This window comes from Biomphalaria glabrata, chromosome 16, assembly GCF_947242115.1.
Source record: "Biomphalaria glabrata chromosome 16, xgBioGlab47.1, whole genome shotgun sequence".
Lineage (NCBI taxonomy): Eukaryota > Metazoa > Mollusca > Gastropoda > Planorbidae > Biomphalaria > Biomphalaria glabrata.
The window spans coordinates 10,406,551-10,421,969 of record NC_074726.1 but is presented as its reverse complement, the minus strand read 5'-3'; the positions used below and the strand labels follow the sequence as shown (position 1 = coordinate 10,421,969).

Below are 15,419 nucleotides of genomic sequence, written 5' to 3'. Positions count from 1 at the left end.
CTATACAAATAGTTATTTTTTAAAATTATTTCACATATTTAACTTTTTTTCTATTAAATGTTCGCTACAACAGACAAAAAAATATGTTAAGTACTAATTTGTTATAAAACTGAAAATTATCAGACTTGAGTCTTGATTAACCAAAATGAATTAAAATTGACATATTTGATTGATTTTTTAAAAATGCTTAGACCAACAATCTAATACATTATTATACGATTTTTCATCGAAAAGATATTTGATTTTGAAAACCTTATAAAACATTTTTATTGATTGTTATCACAAAGTCCTTGTACATTTAATAGACAGGCTGATTGAAAGTACGGAAAGAGTCTACTGTTACCTTAGGTGGATGAGTGGAACACTGACAGACAGGAACTAGAGAAAGAGTTTCGCTTATATACATAGAGCCTTACACTTGGTCGTAGTTTGCCAATGACATTGATATGCAAGTCACGAGTCGGTTTATTTTTATTTGTATTTTGCGTCATCACAACGGAATAACGTTTCCCTGAGCCGTGTGGGGTGGGTACGGCTGGAACACCGGGTAGAACAAGAGGTCATCGTGGTCCAACTTTGTTTTTTTTTAAATTAACAAAGAGCTCGAGTACGCCGCTTGTAATTAAGACATACGAAGCTAGAAACATGAGTAATATCCTGGAGTTAGGGATACTTATCTACTGGTAAAAGTATCCTCTGTGTATTCGCCTTAAGATTTGAAACACATGACTAGTTTTGTTTAAAAACATACACACCCACTTAGCAGAAACAAAGTGTGTCAGCGGAACCATTCTTGGTGGCTATTGCCAACATTGTGTGTGACGTAATCTTTGGGACATTTTTTTTAAAAGGTGTGTGTCTTTGGGGTAGGGGGGCATATGATTCATTTGTCGCAGTTAGCTCTCGATAAGACAAGCAGTGAGCCTGTTATATCACTTACTATAAAGTAAAGTTTCGATAGTAGATCTACAAGGAAATGACGAAGATCTGATGTAATTAGATCTAGAAGTAATTTTAAAATGTTGATCCTGTAATTTTTAAATATATTTCTTTTTATTTATTTTTTTCTGCAAAATTATAAATGCTGTAACAAATGTGATTTCCAGAGAGAAGATTTCTGTTAGTTAGTCATTCAAAGATAATAGTTATAAATATATTTTAAAAATATACAATAATAAAGATTTAATCATCAAAACTAATTTTCACACACATATTTGCTTCCGTTCCGATTCTTCGGTTTAGTTTTTTTTTTAAGTGTTTCAAATGTAGGCAGCATATGGATTCGAACCTTTTTCATGGAAGAGTTTAATCTTAAAACCAACCCCATACAATACACAGCCATAATATCATAATCTCTGAAATTCTTCTGTCTCTAATAACATCAGACCTGGAACGCTTGTATGTCTTGTATATTAATTGATCACGGCTGCTTCGGACGGGTGAAGGTGTGTGCTAGTGTGTAGAAGAAAGGCTGACATCTCTAAATCTGACAACTTTGGGAAGATGGAGTGTAGAAAGTTGATTTTGTGTGTTAACTGCGCGCTATACATTAAATTTTAATTATTAAATTATTATTATCTAAGACAGGGCCATTCTCATTCCAGACTGTGCACAAGTTTGTTTAAACGTGAGAAATTCATTTTCCTGGCTTTTAAATCCTAGACTCTAATCCGAGCAATTATTTTATGTAGCCTATGTGTGGACGTAAGTCGAGGTATAGGAAACTCAGCTCACTGGCCACATTGAGAAAACTCAAGGTCGACCTATTTAAAAATGTTTGATTATCGTAAAATTAATTTTGGCTTTAAATTTCTGAAAAAGGAATTCCCGCTCTCGTTCATATATAAATAGACACACACGGACGTTTCCGAAATGAGCTCAGAAAACAAATCGTTCAAACTAGCGAGACTCGATCAACTGGTTTTGCAATACTTATCTTTGTAAAAAAAGCGCAGATCAAAGGAAGTTCAATTAAGAAGGGATACTGAAAAGATATGAAGGACTTTTTGTAATTAGTTTATTAGTGGAAAGACCATCTACGTTTTCTGAAAGATATTTTGTCGTGAGACTGTTTTCATTTTCAATTAATTGAGATTGAAATCATGCCAGAAATGTCCAAATGTGGGCTACAACGCTTGGACTATTTATTGGGCCAAGTGGCCAAGTGGTAAAGCGCTTGGTTTTCAGATAGATGTGTCTCGAACTATAAGTAAGACTAGAATTTAAGAGCTTTGTAGGATCTTCCTGGAGAGGAGGATCCTAGCAATGGAATTGAGAATTTACAGAAGGATCCTAGGCATCACATTTAAAGACCGCATCACAAACCAAGAGATTAGAGACAGGCTTACTGCATCGATTGGACCCTATAACGACCTGCTAACTATCGTGAAAAAAAATGAAGCTAAAAATCTATGACCATAGAAGAAGAGGCAGACAGAGAAAGCAATGGGAAGACGGGCCGGCCATTGAAAGAGGTTCTAACTAAGGCAAAACACAGAGAGGAATGGAGAAAGACAGTCGAAAAATCTTGCATGGTGCCCCAACGGTCTAACAGACTAAGGGATAGGTAAAGGTAAAGGTATAGTAAGTAATCCCCCGACTCCATTCAACTCTAATGGGTAACTGTTTTAGGTTGGGGATAAAAATGGCGGTTTGTCTTTGTTCTAGTCACATGGCACCCTTTTAAAACGTCTACTTTAAACAAATGAGCTTTACAACATATGTCCCCATACATCCTAATATCTAAAACAAATGAGCTTTACAACATCTGTCCCCATACATCCTAATATCTAAAACAAAAAAAAAAAAGGTTCCTATTTATAGCACGACAATTCTTTGCTTCGTCAGAGCATTTGAGTCAAGGTGTTAGTCTTGCAACCATTGTCTCTACAGTCAAAAGGAGCCATACACACCATAATAAATGCATTCAGCTCATAACGAAACGTGTGCATTATGCAATCGTTATATTAATGACAGAGTCTTCTCGTGGTCTCCTGTCAAATTAATAGTACAAAAATAAAACAGATGATTAATGTCGTGGCTCCACTTGGAAAGAACCTTCCATTAGACAAACATGTTGACAAAGAAGTTTGAAATGATTGTCTCAGCCTTACCCGTCCTACAAGGAAACAAAATGTATACACAGTCACTTTGGAAACACTAGATTTACCATTTTTTATGCATGTATGTCACACATGCATTGACCTAAAGTGACAGATTCAGGCTGACATATCTTTGTCAACTTGTCAACATTAGGTAGATAGAATATAGAAGCATATTAGCTTATGTTTCAAGGAACGAATAAGAAAGAACATTTTCTGCTAAAAGAAACATAAAACAAAGAAAATGTATGTTACGAGAAACATACAAGAAAGACGTGTTTGTTACAAGAAGCATATACAAAGAAGATTTCTGTTTCAAAAACAAAGAACTAAGAAAATTTATAACACATAGAAAAGTTAAAGACGTATATCAAAGTTAGCATTACAAAATTACATGTTGTATTTTACATGAAATATAAAAGCAAATGAGAAGTTTATTTAGATAAAACAAAGAGCTATTATATAAAGTATATAGAAAAAAATAAATAGTCCTAAAAAAAATAAAAACTTTCATTGCAAGGAAGGAAAAAGAAAGTATATTACAGAGAATATTAAGGATGCCTGTTACAAAAATCATATATCTAGAAAAAAAAAGACAATGTCTGCTAAAAGGATCACAGAAAGAAGAAAGAAAACTTCTGCTACCTTAACAGAACAAAATAAAACGTTTATCTGTAAGTAACACACATCAATGATAAGGCTTGCTCTATAATTTCCAATGTATTCAAATAAGAGTACCTCGTCATTGTTCGAATCGCATTGCATTGATGGTAATATGACGTCAAAAAAAAATCTAAATACGACAATTTTTCTGGAGACATACCAGCTGGAGAATGACCCCAGAAGAGACAAGGTTCATCTGCAGATTTATAAGTAGGCGAGCTGTTTATGGCTAGGACAGGCACTAAAACTAAGCAAAGAAATGAGAACGACTAGTGTGAAGTTGTTTAAGAGTTATTAGTAGACCACATCGACCTTTTCTGTACCTTTTAATATACAAGCTTAATACAGCTGCTGTTTGCCGATGACGCGCACTCATATCTCATTCACAAGAAGGTCTACAGAAGCTAGTGAATGTGTTGGCAGCTGCTTGTCAAGATTTTAGCCTTACAATAAGTCTCTCCAAGACCGAAATCCTGGCACAAGACGTCGCAGAAAAACCTGTGTTACATATCGGGAACCACACCCTTACGGTGGTGCAGGAATTTACCTACTTGGGTTCAACAGTTGCCAGTAACCTAGATTTAAACATCGAGCTGACAAAAAGAATAGGTAAAGCTACTACAGCATTGGCAAAACTCCCCAAGCGCGTCCGGAAAAATGCCAAATTGACCACAGCGACCAAAATCATATATACAATGCTTGTGCTGTGAACACTCTTCTTTATGGCAGTGAAAGCTAGTCAATATACATGTACCAAGAGCACAGATTGAATAGTTTCCACTTGCTTTGCCTGAGACGCATAATGCGCATCTCTTGGAGGGACCATGTCTCCAATCAGAAAGTTTTGAGATTGGCCAATATGAACAGCATGTATGCTCTCCTGACTCAAGACAACGCTGGCTCGGACATGTCACCCGCTTGCCAGATGGTAGAATCCCGAAAGATATCTTATAAGCTGAGCTTGTCGAGGGAGTCAGACCCAAGGGCCGCCCAAGACTAACCTATAGAGATGTCTGCAAGCGAGACATGAGAGACACAGACATCAACGAAAGTATGTGGGAAGAAATAGCCAAAGACCGGACTGCATGGAGACAGACTGTGCGTGCTGGGACGATCCTTGCTGAGAGTAAAAGAAACGAAGCGGCATTAATCAAGAGGGAAAAAAAGAAAGCTGCCCTGTCAGCTAGCCTTAAATCAGATATATATACACATGCACGAATTGTAGCAAAGTCGGCCGCTCCAGAATCGGCTTGATTCTGCCCCGTCTCAAGACGAAACCAAAACCAGTGACGTATCTGGGCGCATACATTGCCTTCCGAGACAAATAAAGGAGCCATACATATACAATATACAAGCATAATAGAACGACATTGTTGCGGCGTGATGGCTTGTAAGCCTAACCCTAACCCTAACTCTTTGTTACAAACATACTAAAACAAGAGAGTGGTAAATCGAGACCATTTGTTATAGAATCCATAACACTGACCTGTAACGTCACAACTTGTTGGTAGTTGAGACCAACAGCTCTTTGACACGTCGTATAGAATGGCTTGAATACACTGAAAGACTATACAACACTACACAACACACATCTCAAACATTTCGTGAACACATTCTCACGGACAGGTTCCAAGCACACATAACAACAGATACTGTAGATACTTTATAATACCCTTTAATCATTAGACCAGGTATATGAAATACAAATAACTTGTTTTGGTCGCTATATTATATTGACATAGTAAAGTACAGTTCCCCTTTCAGAACTTGTGGTCTATAGGGCAGATGATGTAAAGGTCATCTGTTTCTGTGGCCTACAGTTAACAAGGGTGTCATGTGGCCAGCACAACGACCAACCGCCTTTACTTTTCCCTAACTAATGTCAGGTACCCATTACAGCTGGGTGGACTCAGAGGCGCCCGAAGATTCCGAAATTAAAAATTCTGGTCTTCACCAGGATTCGAACCCCGGTCCCCGGTTCGGAAGCCAAGCTTTACCGCTCAGCCACCGCGCCTCCATATTGACATAGTAAGAATTATTTTTCATGAATGAAAATCTTAATATATTTCTTGCTTTAAATATTAGAAGGCAATATCAATATTTCAAAATAAAGTCACATGTAAAGTATTGACAAAATATTCTTCTGATAGATTATTTTGAAAACACACCAACACTCAACATGGGCCTAAAGGCCAAGTACTATACTGTAATACTTTGTACATACGTGAACGAGATATATCATTTATAACGAGTGGAAAGGAATCCTTCCTTCAGTTCAAAATGTACTGTATTCAATATTAAGAAAGTTGTTTACTTACAAACAAAATATTCTTTATCAGGCTGTAGTGAACTACACTTCCCTGTCGGCGCCACATAAATAAGGGAAGGTTAAACATCTGTTTGATAAGTGTTGGTTAAAAACAAATATTTTTTGCGATTTTGAAGCAATGAGGCGTATCATTGTGTCGCCTGGGGGCAGATAACCTTCAAGATATTAAGTACTTTTTTTTCTAGTTGTGTAAGTCAAGTTCCGGTTTGTTTTACTTATTTTGGATGTTCCTTCAGATTTGAAGATAATTGCATCCTGGCTCAAATCTCCCGCAGGACGACGGTGGATGGCAGCGAGCAGAACCAGGGACCATTGAGTCCACAGATAGCATACCATCGTGTTCGTATGACAATTTTCATATTGATCACATTGCGACCAACATTTACGTAACGAAAAGTTTACAATATCATGAGTCTAATATTTAGTCATCGCTAATTATTTGTAACTATACGTATTAACTATTAGATGAACCGATCCGATCTAGGATCCAGACTCAATAAATGTTTAACATTTATGTATATAAATAGACTACAGAATTTCACTAAAACCCTGTACTTCATTTATTTTACATTAGCGTGTAAAAAAAAAAAGTGGGTTTCTGCTGAATGATGGCAACAAATATGAAAACCTCAGTCTGGAATAACATATTTGATAATACATCTCAGGGCACATTTTTTAAAAGCATACTTATGACGAAACATTGATATTAACCTTCCCCCCCCCCCACCCCCAGAATTGCAGATCTGTACGACTTTCTAGTAAAGTCATTCTAAAGTGAGCGCAATAAAATTAAGTGGCTCCAAGAAAAAGCTACCGCCAAAGATAGTCGCTAACAACAGAATTTTGAATCAACCCACTCCAGAAAACACTTCGTTGTCATGGTCGAAATGTAGAAAATATCATGTAACAAATTGGTCAGCGTGAAATACTACACAATGTTTAAGTTGTCTTAGTCCATTGCAGTGTCTTATTATTATTGTATAAAAACAAAAGTCTATAAAAATGGAATAAATAAAATTACAGCTATAAAAGGCGATACTTGCATGTCACGTTTGTGCCTTAATGTAGATAACAATCTCCAAAACTCAGTCCAAAATGTTTGCTCTAAGCTAGCACATGTTATGAAAATGAACTGTTGGTCTCACTGCACAAAAGTTGTTGGTAATTATATACAATAAATTACAACCAGTAAACAATTATTATGTATATTTTACGAGAGATCAACGAGTCAGGTCACATATATCTTGTGGAACAAAGTTACGGGGCTGTTTTTTTTTTAAACTACGAAATGAAGGTTGAAAAGAGAGACTAACCATGTCACCATTACAAGTGAGTTGCGTTAAAAATCTATATCTTTAAATCGTATCGTTAAGGGTTGATATTTATTGTTGTTGAATTTGTTTCATACTTTAATCAATGACAGTGAGGCGTACTGATCCAAGTTAAATGTTCGTTTTAAAACATTTACACCCAATGAACACCGGCATGGCTAAAATAAAAAGATGTCACTACCTAACTAGATAATGAATGACTTTTAATCTGAAAAGTCTTATTCAATTCTTTTATTTTTTAATGTTTTCTTTTGCAGCGTAGTATTTTTTGGTGTTATCATTTTTAAAAAGCCTCTTTCGAAACATTAGATAAATATGTATCTCTTCTTTCATTGACAATACACTGAAAGAGAACATGAAATTTTCCAATATATTGTAACTTTCCAACCTAAATCTTCAATGACAAAATGCGAAGAGCAATGTTACAGTAACTGTGAAACATTTTATGTATCATGAGACACAATCGAAGAAACGACTAGTCGTGAAACAGAACTGGCGCATGCGGGGATTTTGCTCTGTTTGGAGACAAGCAGACCCTACAGAACACTGCCAGATACCTGGACTCTGCTGTAAGGGATCAATCCCAGCACGGAGCCTTAGTGCATGGAGTCTTACAAATTGACTATATGTAAACTACGACCATTATTTAGGCTTTAGAGTTTGAATATTTTCTTCTGATATCTTATACATTTATTTTTGTATGTCTGTCCTTTTGAATGAGTTTTTTTCCTTCTTATTTCAATGAAACTTTTGTCTTACACATTTCGAACGTTCATTCAGGGTGATAGATAGCAAGCTTTAAACTAAACCATCGTGATCACATTCAAAACCGAATTCGACATGAATTGTATCAGCAAGCTGAGTAGCCATGTTGTATATCTATTAAAGGAGTATTGGCTACCAGTCAGGTTCAGATGTACACCATTGTATCTGGCAGTTCCCTGTAGGGCTTGCCTGCCTCCGTACAGGGCAAGACCCCCGACTGCACCTGTCTCATCTGTTCCAAGACTAGTTGTGACCTTGTATTAGGATAGGTCATAAAACCAGTGGCTTCTGCTGTACTGGCAAGTTAGTCCAGTGGTACTTTGTGGTCCCAAATTATATTATCTAGGCCATAAACTATAGCCTCTAGGTATACACAATTACTGAGACATACAAGTAATAATACTGAGATTTCAGTTGCAACAAAAAAAAAGAGTTTATTTAGAAACAACAGAAAAGACCATAAGATATGTAAATATAAATAAAGGCTAAGAAAAGAAAATGAAATAATGAAACAAATCAAAGTAGGAAAACAGGTTCAGGTCAAAATAATCTAAGAACCACCACCACAGAGGTACAATAGTGTCTTATGTCAAATACCAAAAACGATGGTTTAGAATAATATTATACACAGACCAACAATGAAATGACGTCATCCATGAGACACACTACTGTCTCGTATCAAAACAAAAGATGTCTTTTACAAAAAAAAAACATACAGCAAAGGATAAGAGACTAAGTAGACATAATATTTACATAAACCAACTTATTACTAACAAATAAATAAAGTCTACTTAGCTCATTATCGAAACACTCTCCCCATGACAGTGGCACACTCCTCTTGAGTAACACAGTAATAATACAACAACACAAGTATTAGTTAAACATTATAGAGATTTAGTTCTAACTTATCTGGTCAGCTCAAAGACTCAGGAGAGAGTGGCAATTGCAAACAGTTAACAGGGACTTCAATAAAGTATTAAAGGGAACTAACTCTTGTTGAAAACTAAAGTAGCTACCCTTATTGTCTCTCTTGAATGTGTCTCTGAGCACCCTGCTGTCGGTGATGATGTGTTCTACTGTCTCGTCTTCCGTGTGGCAGTGTCGACATCTGGGATTGTCATTCTCTCGGATCCTAACGAAGCACTCTCCCATCGGACAGTGTCCAGTACTCCAGACCATCATCTGATGAGCATCAAATAACAGAGACACAATAGAGTCTTGTCTTAATACCAGCATAGATTTCAAATTTTGTTTTTGTCATTCCTGCTATTGTTATCATATGGATTAAGGATTAAGAATTCGTCAAATATTCAAGATATGTTTTTTTTCATTGTCCTTCTTTCATGCTATGAATTGCTCAGTACACTTTGCTCCGACCTCTTTTCAAGACATGTATTGTTGTGCATGGGGGGGGGGCGCATAAAATCAAACGCCACACTGCATTATATTCATATTTACACACATTTTAACGCTCACATACACTGAACCATATCTAGATTATCTTTATCTATCTCGTGAATTTTTAAACTCTTTAGGGCACAACAAATTATCTGTCAACCCTCTTCCATTCTTCTTTGTCTTTTCCCGTATATAGAATCCCTTCCAGTGACAGTCCAGTCGTGATGTTGTCTTACCATCGCTTTCTTTGTCTGCCTTTTCTTCTCTTCACTGGTTTTGTTCCCTAAAGGAAGGTCTTTGCGAGCCCTGAGGACCTTGTGATAATTGCATAAAGTGTTCAGCAGGTCATTGTGATATTGTTCCGGATGTATAGATTTAGGATTACAAAAATATCTATATACATAATATTGTATAATGTTCTGTAATGTGTCTTGGGTTTCAAATACAATTATTCAAGATGTTATATTTTCGTTGTCCGTTGTTTGAAAGGTCATTCTACCCCCGCTTAGGCAATGTTGACACGAAATATATGATGTATACCTGGCTTCATTTTAATACTGCGTGTTATTGTAGCCTTGACTGGCCAAGTTTGGCTGTCACAAAGTCTGAGGTACTTAATGATAAATGACTTATATGTCTTTCATTAGTCTGTGTCTAGTTACAGTTAGTGTGGGAAAACCTGGAGTTTCCTGTCACGGATCAACAAGGATATCTCCATTGAAGTGAATGAAAGCGAACCTCTTGTGAGATTTGTTCGTAGGTCTATTTATGCCAAATTGTCAATTTACCAGAGCAGAGAGTATACATATATGAATTTATAAAGAACAATCAATATTATTGAGATTTAACTTTGCAGAACAGCTTCCCGTCTCGGTCTTGCGTTTTACATCCTTAATATCTATAATAGAAGGGCTTTTTTTGTGTTATTTTTCCCTAACTTACAATATTACTCATCATTGCAATTAGCAAACACATTTTTCTTTGATTGACATATTATGTGGTGACTTCATAGATTCCATCTTCACGCTTGACAGCACATTTAGTCCAGTAAACTGGTTAAGTAGGTCAGGAGATTAAACAAAATTACTTTCTAGATGTCCAGCGAATCTTCAAGTTGAGACCTAGTCATCTGCTATTCTCACAAATAAATTCGAAAGAGAAAAATAAATTCAGAGAAAATTGAATGAATAAATCAAGAATTATATTGGTTTCTGGAAAGGTCTTAAAAAAACAACAAGTACGCATCCCAAATATTAAGTACGCAAATGGACATACGCGAGAAAGGTTTATCAGCAAAAAATAAGCATTTCCAGCACACACAAAAAAACAACAACTAGATTTCAAAGAGTGTTTGTGTTATCACACAAACTCAGACACTGCCCAAATTAGGGTAAGCTTATAGGTAAGGAATGTTCAAGCAATGATGTTTCTTTAAATATCTAAAGAATTTCAACGAATTATTTGCATTACTTTTAACATAAAAATAAACGAAATAACCTGTAATCAATAAAGAGTAATTATAGATCTTTTGAGAAGAGAACTAAGATAAGATATACACTATTACAATTATTTATCCTAATCATATGAGTCTAATAATTTTAACATTTAATGTGTAAAGTAAGAGATACGATAGTGATAATATGGTGTTCTTATGTTATTAATCATCTGTATCTATCAATTATTATGCTGTTCGCTTCCGATCCGGTTCTAAAATAGGCATCTACCCCCCCCCCCCCAAGATGTCAGAAGGTTGCTAATGCTTTAATAAAAAGAGATGTTTTGTTCAAATTATTAGATCTGGGCCCTATTTAACATGATTTAGAATGTCGTCGCATGTATAATGAGGATATGTCAAAAGTGCGCGTTATAATTATTAAGTTTTTGAACTGATAGGACTTAACGTTCTTCTTGAATATAGTGAAACATGTCTGCGATCAATGTAGAGTGAGTTCCAAACCTTTGGTCCATACACTGAAAAAGCCTGTGAACCGTAACTTTTGAGGGATAAATGTGGCACCACTAGAAGCTATGAGTCGATGGTGTTCAGAGCTCTCTGAGGTACATATAGAGTGATTAGTTCGCTAAGGTACTTGGTCATTTCTTTATTGTAGATGCAGTGATGATTAAGTGTTGCCACCTTGTAGTCGATTTTCACTTCAACAGGAAGCCAGTGGATTTACCCAGGTCAATCGTTATGGAAGACCTGAGCACTTACCTGCAACGTCATAGCCTGAGGGTATTTTAGACCAATAGCTGGTTGCCACGTCTTATAGGGAGCCGGTTTAAAAGTTCGAACTACGAGAGAGAGAGTTAAGTACTATCCTTAAACCTCGTTTTAGTTATCTTTATGTGGGTAGTGCTGTCAGGAAGTGTAGACGACGCATTCGCTGTTTAATTTTTATGTCTGCACAGGTCATTTCCTGCTAGATTAGCTCCGTGTCGCTGCAGTGCTTGGTTTCACTCCTCACCAAAGCAGATGAACGTTTAGTGGTCAGAAGGTAAACCAAGGGTAGTGATTCCTCCAAGGCTTTAGGTAAAATATGGAAATGGCGTTACCTAAATGGAGTGTCTACACAGGGATGGACGAATTTAACAAGCAAAATAAAATAAAAAAAAAAAAAGGAAATAATTTAAGGGAGACCACAATTGTTGCTATATCTATCAAAGTTACAAATGTTATGTCCCTTTTTAAATATACACGACCAATTTACTCCTTGGTTATATTTTTAGATTGACCACCGTCAAAGGGGTATCATCCACAACTGTGCAACATTGGAACACTTGATCTGAGAGAGGGAAGTGTGGGAAATAGCGTGTACAAGATGTGTACCACACAGACTCATCATTATATAAATAATAAGGTCTTCGATTGTGATAGGTTAAAACCAGGAAACGAGGAACAACATAAAAATACTTGTTTTTAAAAGTCTATAGGTTGTACCAGTGGCTATTCTTCAAAGCTGTAAATATGTTTGGACTTGACATTATGGACACCGATGACCTTTTCGTTCAAGATTTTGGACAAACTGTTCGGTGACTAAGTTCTCAGTGTTCCGTTCTTGTTGAGCAAGTCAACCAGAGAACGTTTTCCAACAGAGCCACTGGTAGACAAATACAGACGTATTTTGGAATAGAACATTTACAATGTAACGAACAAAACAACATAATTATAATAATGAAAATAAAATTATACTTTTCAAAAACTATAAAGTCTTTATGACTTGTAATCGTATCAAGTTTCTTCTTATCTTATATAATACAGAGGTTACTTCATAAAAGAAGACAACTAAGTCCTAGGCGTTATGCATTTAGGCATGCGTATCAAACTTAAATTCTGCCAAGTCACTGGTTTTCCTGGCTAACTCAGGCAACCCATTCCATGCTCTAATAGCACTAGGGAAGAAGGAGCATTTGTACAAATTATTCCTAGCATATGGAACGAGGAATGTGCCTTTAGTTCGGATCAGTCATATGATTAAATTTGTGATAGGTCTAGACTAAAAATAATAGATCTGTGCTATTTGAAATATTTTACTAATTTTATTTTTTTATCGCAATTTCATATTTTTAGCCTTGTCAATGTGCTATATTCCTATGTCTTATGTCTGGAGCAGTTTGGAAAAAGGGGGGGGGGGGCAGAATGAGGTATCCGTGTTAATGTTACCGTGATAGCTTTAAAAGAAAAGTTGTACGACTTTAATTCGAACTCAGGGATCAACTTTCTCAAGGGGACTAATTTAACTTATACCACAGCATCTGTTATTAAGTACAATTTCTTTCCCTTGTTCAATACTAAGCAAAATAATTAATTACTAATAATTAAATAACTAATTGTTTAAATTAGTAACATATTTGAAACTTATTTTGTCAGGTACAAGAAATAATTGTACTAGCTTTCAACTTGTTCCTAGACTGTGAGTGAGAGAAATAACATGTAAACCTTATTACGTGACAGACAGACAGACAGATCTGATACGAGCTTTAGCAAAGAATTAAGCTTTTGAAAAACACTCTACACTCTGTCAAATTTAATTCTACCCCATAGAATTTAGAGTAATAGTTGACTGGAAGATATTGGGAGTTTTAGGCCATGATCTGTATTGATATTATCATCTCGTTGCAGAACATACACGATTTCAATAATACACTAGACCAGGGGTGGGCAAATTACGGCCCGCGGGCCACATGCGGCCCGCCGAAGTGTTTTATGCGGCCCGTGGACACCTAAAAAAATCTGTGTGCCCACACATTACACATATAAAAATGCAAATATATTACAAATAAATAATTGTAAATATCAATAGAAATTATTGAAACTTTTGGTTCTTATCACTAACAATGAAGAGGCTAAAGAAACATTGTCTCTAAACGTTATTCTAAAAAGTTTAAAGTAAACGAAGATTATTCTAAATATTTCAAAACATTCAGTCAAAAGAGACTAACACACAGTTTTTATTCAATGCTAAGAAGAACTGTGTTGAAAGTGTTGGGTTTGCTTATACAAGATGTTAAGGGTAATAATTGATGCAGTCCGTGCTTGACTGAGAAAAACTGGCTTTTGATTAAAGTAAATAACAATATCCCAACCATTATCTCATAACATGAAAAAGTACATAAAGCGGCATAAAAATTTACACATTTATAGGAAAGAAAGGCGTAAATATACATATGTTAGACATAAGGCCACCTTAGGCATAAGCAAACCATGCATCTGCCTTTGGCTCATGATTGCTGCGGTCCTCGCACAGTGTGCGTATTCATTACTTTAGAGAAGAAATAGCGAAATTTGTCCTCAATGATATTGTTGAAGTAAACTAGGTTTTTAATAAATTGCATCATTTTAGTTTTTTCGCTGATTATTTTTATTTTTCTATTTTATTTGGGTCACCAAATTCACCTTGCCTAGGGCCCCAAACTCTCCAAGGCCGGCCCTGACTGGCAGTTCCGAATACTTGAAGGTTCGGAAACAAAACATTCCGATGTTCGGTAACACAGTAGTATCCGCTAGCCTAGCATAAGAAGAAAATGGGATCTTAAGGAAGAAATTGTTTGGTTCCTTGAAGGACATTGACTGTGACCTTGTTACTAATATTTCTAATGAAGAGTGGAAGACAGATTTCATGTTTATCATTGGGAACTCTGAAATGTATTGCTTGCGCATGAAATATTTGTGCATGTTAAATCTTTTCAAACAAAGCTATTCCATTTCTTGAGGCTAGTAAGTGAAAACAGGTTTTGTTATTTTCATTAGCTGAAAGGCGAAACTATTTCTAGTGAAAGGATCGTGGGATTTGAAAGCAAATCTTAAGACGTCAAGAAAACCAGTTTTCAATACCCTCAGCTCACCATTCAATGTAGAAGCCGATGCTGCTCCAGATGACAAACCTCCTAGCAAATTATGACCTAAAAGAGAATATCCAGTCAATTCCTTCGCGGGAGCTTCTTGGGGGCCAAAACCTGTACATCCACACTTTAAAAACGTTAACATTCATAAAGCTTTTGAAAATTATCAAGTGTTAGAACAGGTCGATGCTGATTGACTGTATAAGACAGAATTCACAAGAAAAACAACAACTAGTAAGCTAGTTTGACGTTTCTGGAACATTATGCACAAGAGTAAACAGTTATATACTTCATAATAAGTACTACTGAACATTTGTGATGTGCCGAAATGCCACAGTATGTTAGGATGTAAACAGACAATAGCAAAATAAAAAAAAAATGATTCGTAAAATTAGTTCAAGAAATTGCTAACTCTTGTTGTAATTCCCGAATGGGGGGGGGGGGTGTGTGTGCAAAAATAAAATCTATATTTATGCGGCCCTCCAATCC

At 36.0% G+C, this 15,419-nt stretch overlaps 1 protein-coding gene across 3 annotated transcripts in view; it reads right to left on the bottom strand.

Moving 5' to 3' along the window:
- The window catches only part of LOC106057257 (metalloprotease mig-17-like), a 26,327-nt gene extending 19,094 nt beyond the window's left edge, over positions 1 to 7,233 (bottom strand). Inside the window, exon 1 of one of the 3 annotated variants that reach the window (XM_056014227.1) lies at positions 7,137 to 7,233. The gene's annotated coding sequence lies outside the window, so the exon portion shown is untranslated. Of the gene's footprint in view, positions 1 to 343; positions 422 to 5,250; positions 5,329 to 7,136 lie in introns of those variants that run through there. The other 2 variants (XM_013214373.2, XM_056014226.1) reach the window with 2 other exon arrangements.
- Between the last annotated feature and the right edge of the window lie 8,186 nt (positions 7,234 to 15,419).